Source organism: Triticum urartu, chromosome 5A, assembly GCF_056163025.1.
Source record: "Triticum urartu cultivar PI428250 chromosome 5A, HENAU_Tu73, whole genome shotgun sequence".
Taxonomy (NCBI): Eukaryota; Viridiplantae; Streptophyta; class Magnoliopsida; order Poales; family Poaceae; genus Triticum; species Triticum urartu.
In genome coordinates, this window is record NC_141877.1 from 231125367 (window position 1) to 231133794 (window position 8428).

The window sequence follows — 8428 nt, forward strand, 5'->3', positions numbered from 1 at the left end:
GAATTGAATACCTTAATTAAGCCACTCACGAAAAGAATACCTTAATTAATTAGCCGTGGCGACCTCCACCCAGCAGATAGAGAAGCGCGCTGCGGTGGCACACCAAGACAGCAAGGTCAAGGAGCAAAGCTTAGTGCGGCTACTGCCTGAAGTTCGACCTCCACTATCCCACCATCGACCGCGTTGGATGTGCTCCAATCACGCCACCGCCGACCTCGATGGTTGAGCTCCTCCTATCTCCCGTCGCACACCGAGGATTGACCTCCTATGACGTCGCCACCGCCCACCGACCGAGGATTGACCTCTTATCCGGTAGCCGCTGCCTCGGTCACCGCCGCCGCCATCTCTATCTGCAGAGCGGCTGTTTTACTTTTTGACGGATATCCGCAGAGCACTTGGTTACGCGGTATTACTGTAACTTGATTATATATATAGGGTAGTACATCACATACGGTTATGTCACGGCAACCGTGTCTCACCTACGTTGTCTTCTCACATGGTTTGGTGCGGAAATCGTGTGTGAAGTTGTAATACCTAACACAAATGACATGTATAAATAGTGTCTGTATACAACATATAGTGTGGTAAGTAGTTCCTGGCCGTTAGCTTATCCCCACAATTTCACCATTTCCCCCAAATCCCTAGATAGCCTCCAAATTCCCTCGCGTGGCGCTGACATTGGGGGAATGCGGACGAGTGGTGCTGATGATTTCGGTGCAGCTGCTCCTGCTCGTATCGCCACTCTCGGCAGTGCCGCCATGACGACGGTCACCGTCGAGCACTTGACTAAGGTCATCAGAAGGCAGGTGTACTACAGATCCGAATCGTCTTGTCAGGTTCCAATCTATCCTGATCTTTTTTAGCATGTCCAAAGTAGCTCCCTGCTGAATCCGTCCTAAATGACCCCCCCCCCTCCAGGAAAGCGATCTGCCGCCGGATCTAGAGCATGACTCCAGATTCCTGTAACACGAGTTCAACTCTGAGTTTTGCACCATCGAGAAGTACCAAAAGCTGAGTTGTGTTTACACGCACACTCCTGCTCAACATGTATGCACGGGGGGATTCGACATTGGCATGCGGTTTCTCAGTTGCCCCTTAGAGGTTAGTGCTAAGTTCATCACTTTACTTGAGTTAATGCCACCGCTCATCCTGAATACTATTTAACATTGGTAGAGATATGAGGCTTGTGCCTTTGTTAACTGGCTGGATGAAGAATGGCATGGTAAGGCTTGGAGAGTGATACGTCTCCAACGTATCTATAATTTTTGATTGTTCCATGCTATTACATTATCTGTTTTGGATGTTTAATGGGCTTTAATATACCTTTTTATATTATTTTTGGGACTAACCTACTAACCAAAGGCCCAGTGCAAATTGCTGTTTTTTTGCCTCTTTTAGTGTTTCGCAGAAAAGGAATATCAAACGGAATCCAAACGGAATGAAACCTTCGGGAGAGTTATTTTTGGAACAAACGTGATCCAGGAGACTTGTAGTGGACGTCAAGAAAGAAGCGAGGAGGCCACGAGGTAGGAGGGTGCACCCAGGGGGGTAGGCGCGCCCCCCACCCTCGTGGGCCCCTTGCAGCACCACCGACCTACTTCTTCCTCCTATATATACCCATATACCCTGAAAATGTCCAGGAGCACCACAAAACCCTATTTCCACTGCCACAACCTTCTTTACCCGTGAGATCCCATCTTGGGGCCTTTTCTGGCGTTCCATCGAAGGGGGAATCGATCACGGAGGGCTTCTACATCAACACCATAGCCTCTCCGATGATGTGTGACTAGTTTACCACAGACCTTCGAGTCCATAGTTATTAGCTAGATGGCTTCTTCTCTCTCTTTGGATCTCAATACAAAGTTCTCCACAATTCTCTTGGAAATCTATTCGATGTAATTCTTTTTGCGGTGTGTTTGTCGAGATCCGATGAATTGTGGGTTTATGATCAAGATTATCTATGAACAATATTTGATTCTTCTCTGAATTATTTTATACATGATTTAATATCTTTGCAAGTCTCTTCGAATTATCAGTTTGGTTTGGCCTACTAGATTGATCTGTCTTGCAATGGGAGAAGTGCTTAGCTTTGGGTTCAATCTTGCGGTGTCCTTTCCCAGTGACAGTAGGGGCAGCAAGGCACGTATTGTATTGTTGCCATCGGGGATAAAAAGATGGGGTTTATATCATATTGCTTGAGTTTATCCCTCTACATCATGTCATCTTGCCTAATGCGTTACTCTGTTCTTATCAACTTAATACTCTAGATGCATGCTGGATATCAGTCGATGTGTGGAGTAATAGTAGTAGATGCAGAATCGTTTTGGTCTACTTGTCGCGGACGTGATGCCTATATACATGATCATGCCTAGATATTCTCATAACTATGCGCTATTCTATCAATTGCTCGACAGTAATTTGTTCACCCACCGTAGAATTTGCTATCTTGAGAGAAGCCACTAGTGAAACCTATGGCCCCCGGGTCTATCTTCCATCATATTATTTTCTTATCTACTTGCTATTTCTATCATTGTTTATTTTGCAATCTTTATTTTCCAACCTATACAATAAAAATACCAAAAATATTTATCTTATTATCTCTATCAGATCTCACTTTCGTAAGTGACCGTGAAGGGATTGACAACCCCTTTATCGCGTTGGTTGCGCGGTTCTTGTTTGTTTGTGCAGGTACGAGGGACTTGAGTGTAATCTCCTACTGGATTGATACCTTGGTTCTCAAAAACTGAGGGAAATACTTACGCTACTTTGCTGCATCACCCTTTCCTCTTCAAGGGAAAACCAATGCATGCTCAAGAGGTAGCAAGAAGGATATCTGGCGCCGTTGCCGGGGAGATCTACGCACAAGTCAAGACATACCAAGTACCCATCACAAACTATTATCCCTCGCATTACATTATTTGCCATTTGTCTCTCGTTTTCCTCTCCCCCACTTCACCCTTGCCATTTTATTTGCCCTCTTTTCTGTTCGCCTCCTTTTGTTTGCTTCTTGTGTGTCTGTGTGTTAGATCGTTGGTTTTACTGTCATGGCCAGTCCTTCTATCATTGTTAGTACTCCCGATCATGAAGTTCTTAATTTTAAACAAAGGGAGGGAGAAAATCTAAAAGATGCTTGGCATAAAATTTGCAACGCTCAAAATAGATCTATTAAGAAGCAATCTACTTTCGTTCTTCTTCGCAATTTTTATGTAGGCATCACTCCTTGGAACAGATATATTCTTGATACCATTACCGGAGGGAATTTCTTGGGTAGCCATACTTTTGATTCTTATAATTCTATGTTAGAGTTGTTTGGCCCGCCACCTCTTTTGGTTAATGAAACTATTTTAACTTTGGAACATGTGATGCAAAGGCTTGAAATTATTGAAAATAAAGTTTCCACTATAGAGTTGATTGAAAATTTGGATAAAAAGATCCACAACCAAATTATGCAATATGGATCTAAGGTAGGAGTTACTCTGAAATTTTTTAAAGAAAAAGAACCCTTAGTTAACGAAAAGATAGATCAAGATTCAACAAGAATCGATAAACTTGAGGATACTATTACCAACTTAGGATCTGCCTTTTCTTACGTGAAAAATACTCCAAATCCTCCTACTACTAGAGTTGCCAAGTTTATGTATGTGCCTAAAAATAAAGGTGAATCTCCTAGTAAGGAAAATGCGGATCTCAAATCAATAAGTGTTCACCCCAACTTTTTCGCTATCATTAAGGAACCTTTTGCTACAAATGAATTTCTTGATTTCTTTCCTAGGAGTTTGATCATTAATAAAAAGAAGGAAACTCCTAAGGTATATAAATGTTATATTGAAGAAATACCTGTTGGGGAACATAGCAAAAATTCAAAATTTTCTACGCATCACCAAGATCACTCTATGGAGAAGTCTACCAACGAGGGAAGGAGAGTGCATCTACATACCCTTGTAGATCACTACGCGGAAGCGTTCAAGAAAACGGGGTTGATGGAGTTGTACTCGTCGTGATCCAAATCACCGATGATCCTAGTGCTGAACGGACGGCACCTCCGTGTTCAACACACGTACAGCCCGGTGACGTCTCCTACGCCTTGATCCAGCAAGGGGAGAAGGAGAGGTTGGGGAAGACTCCATCCAGCAGCAGCACGACGTCGTGGTGGTGGTGCAGGAGCGTGGTACTCCAGCAGGGCTTCGCCAAGCACCGCAAGAGACGAGGAGGGAGAGGGGTAGGGCTGCGCCAAGAAGGAGAGGAACTCATCTGTTGGCAGTCCCAAGTCCTCAAGTATATATAGGGGAGAGGGAGGGGTGCGCCCCACCTAGGGTTCCACCCTAGGGGCGGCGGCCAGCCCCAATCCCATCTAGGGTGGCGGCCAAGTGGAGGGGGAGAGGGAGGCGCACCAGGCATGGGCCTTAAGGCCCATCTGCCCTTAGGGTTTGCCCCCTCTTCCCCTTAGGCGCATGGGCCTTGGTGGGGAGGCGCCCCAGCCCACTTAGGGGCTGGTCCCTTCCCACTATTGGCCCATGTAGGCCTCCGGGGCTGGTGGCCCCACCTGGTGGACCCCCGGACCCCTCCGGTGCTCCCGGTACACTACCGGTGATGCCCGGAACACTTCCGGTGGCCAAAACCATACTTCCTATATATTAATCTTTACCTACGGACCATTCCGGAACTCCTCGTGATGTCGGATCTCATCCGGGACTCCGAACAACATTCGGTAACCACGTATATCTATTCCCTATAACCATAGCGTCATCGAACCTTAAGTGTGTAGACCCTACGGGTTTGGGAACCATGCATACATGACCGAGACGTTCTCCGGTCAATAACCAACAGCGGGATCTGGATACCCATGTTGGTTCCCACATGTTCCACGATGATCTCATCGGATGAACCACGATGTCGAGGATTCGATCAATCCCGTATACAATTCCCTTTGTCTAGTGGTACGATACTTGCCCGAGATTCGATCGTCGGTATCCCGATACCTTGTTCAATCTCGTTACCGGAAAGTCTCTTTACTCGTTCCATAACACATCATCCCGTGATCAACTCCTTGGTCACATTGTGCACATTATGATGATGTCCTATCGAGTGGGCCCAGAGATACCTCTCCGTTTACACGGAGTGACAAATCCCAGTCTCGATTCGTGCCAACCCAACAGACACTTTCGGAGATACCTGTAGTGTACCTTTATAGCCACCCAGTTACGTTGTGACGTTTGGCACACCCAAAGTATTCCTACGGTATCCGGGAGTTGCACAATCTCATGGTCTAAGGAAATGATACTTGACATTTGAAAAGCTTTAGCATACGAACTACACGATCTTTGTGCTAGGCTTAGGATTGGGTCTTGTCCATCACATCATTCTCCTAATGATGTGATCCCGTTATCAACGACATCCAATGTCCATGGTCAGGAAACCGTAACCATCTATTGATCAATGAGCCAGTCAACTAGAGGCTTACTAGGGACATGGTGTTGTCTATGTATCCACACATGTATCTGAGTTTCCTATCAATACAATTCTATCATGGATAATAAACGATTATCATGAACAAGGAAATATAATAATAACCAATTTATTATTGCCTCTAGGGCATATTTCCAACAGTCTCCCACTTGCACTAGAGTCAATAATCCAATTCACATCGATATGTGATTAACACTCAAGGTCACATCCCCATGTGACTAACACCCAAAGAGTTCTGGATTTGATCATGTTATGCTTGTGAGAGAGGTTTCAGTCAACGGGTCTGCAGCATTCAGATCCGTATGTACTTCACAAATTTCTATGTCATCTTTTAGATGCAACTACTACGCTACTTTGGAGCCATTTCAAATAACTGTTCTACTTGGAGCTATTCTAAATTGTTGCTCCATTATACATATCCGGTATCTCTACTCAGAGCTATCCGGATAGGTGTTAAGCTTGCATCGACGTAACTCTTTACGTTGAACTCTTTATCACCTCCATAATCGAGAAACATATCCTTATTCCTCTAAGGATAATTTAGACCGCTATCTGGTGATCTACTCCTAGATCACCTTTGTACCCTCTTGCCAAATATGTGGCAAGGCACACATCAGGTGTGGTACTCAGCATGGCATACCGTATGGAGCCTATGGCAAAAGCATAGGGGACGACCTTCGTCCTTCCTATTTCTTCTGCCGTGGTCGAGCTTTAAGTCTTAACTTCATACCTTACAACTCAGGCAAGAACTCCTTCTTTGACTGATCCATCTTGAACACCTTCAAGATCATGTCAAGGTATGTGCTCATTTGAAAGTACCATTAAGCATTTTGATCTATCCATATAGATCTTGATGCTCAATGTTCAAGTAGCTTAATCCAGGCTTTCCATTGAAAAACACTTTCCAAATAACCCTATATGCTTTCCAGAAATTCTACGTCATTTCTGATCAACAATATGTCAACAACATATACTCATCAGAAATTCTATAGTGCTCCCACTCACTTCTTTGGAAATACAAGTTTCTCATAAACTTTGTATACACCCAAAAACTTTGATCATCTCATCAAAGCATACATTCCAACTCCGAGATGCTTACTCCAGTCCTTAGAAGGATTGTTGGAGCTTTGCATACTTATTAGCATCTTTCAGGATTGACAAAACCTTCCGGTTGTATCACATACAACCTTTCCTCAAGAAAATCATCGAGGAAACAATGTTTTTTTACATCCTATCTGCAAGATTTCATAAATAATGCAGTGACTGCTAATATAATTCCAACGGACTCTTAGCATCGCTACGAGTGACAAAGTCTCATCGTAGTCAACTCCTTGAACTTGTCGGAAAACATCTTAACGATAAGTCGAGCTTTCTTAATGGTGATACTTACCATCATTGTCCGTCTTCCTTTTAAAATCCATATGTACCTAACAGCCTTATGACCATCAAGTAGTTCTTCCAAAGTCTACACTTTGTTTTCATATATGGATCCTCTCTCGGATTATATGGCCTCGAGCCATTTTGGAATCCAGGCCCACCATCGCTTCTCCATAGCTCGTAGGTTCATTGTTGTCTAGCAACATGACTTCCAAGACAGGATTACGTACCACTCTGAAGTAGTACGCATCCTTGTCATCCCATGAGGTTTGGTGGTGACTTGATCTGAAGTTTCATGATCACTATCATAAGCTTCCACTTCAATTGGTGTAGGTGCCACAGGAACAACTCCCTGTGCCCTGCCACACACTAGTTGAAGAGACGGTTTAATAACCTCATCAAGTCTCCACCATCCTCCCACTCAATTCTTTCGAGAGAAACTTTTCCTCGAGAAAGGACCCGATTCTAGAAACAATCCCTTATTGCTTTCGGATCTGAGACAGGAGGTATACCCAACTGTTTTGGGTGTCCTATGAAGATGCATTTATCCGCTTTGGGTTCGAGCTTATCAGCCTGAAACTTTTTCACATAAGCGTCGCAGCCCCAAACTTTTAAGAAATGACAGCTTAGGTTTCTCTAAACCATAGTTCATACGGTGTCATCTCATAGGAATTACGTGGTGCCCTATTTAAAGTGAATGTGGTTGTCTCTAATGCCTAACCCATAAACTATTATGGTAATTCGATAAGAGACATCATGGTATGCATCATATCCAATAGGGTGCAGTTATGATGTTCAGACACACCATCACACTATGGTGTTCCAGGCTGTATTGGTTGTGAAACAATGTCCACAATGTCTTAATTCTGTGCCAAACTCGTAATTCAGATATTCATCTCTACGATCATATCATAGACATTTTATCCTCTTGTCACGACGATGTTCAACTTCACTCTGAAATTACTTGAACCTTTCAATAATTCAGACTTATGTTTCATCAAGTAATATACTCAGTATCTACTCAAATCATCTGTGAAGTAAGAACATAATGATATCCACTACATGCCTCAGCACTCATTGGACTGTGCACATCAAGATGTATTACTTCCAACAAGTTGCTTTCTTGTTCCATTTTACTGAAAACGAGGCTTTCAGTCATCTTACCCATGTGGTATGATTTGCATGTCTCAAGTGATTCAAAATCAAGTGAGTCCAAACGATCCATCTGTATAGAGTTTCTTCATGCATATCTACCAACAAACATGGTTCGCATGTCTCAATCCTTTCAAAAAAGAGTGAGTCCAAAGATCCATCAACATGGAGCTTCTTCATGTGTTTTATACCAATATGACTCAAATTGCAGTGCCACATTTGTGTGGTACTATCATTACTATCTTATACCTTTGGCATGAAAATGTGTATCACTACGATCGGGATGGTATTATTCAAATAAACAGAGTAACCATTATTCTCCTTAAATGAATAACCATATCACGATAGACATAATCCAATCATGTCTATGCTCAACGCAAACACCAAATAACAATTATTTAGGTTTTAATACCAATCTCGATGGCAGAGGGAG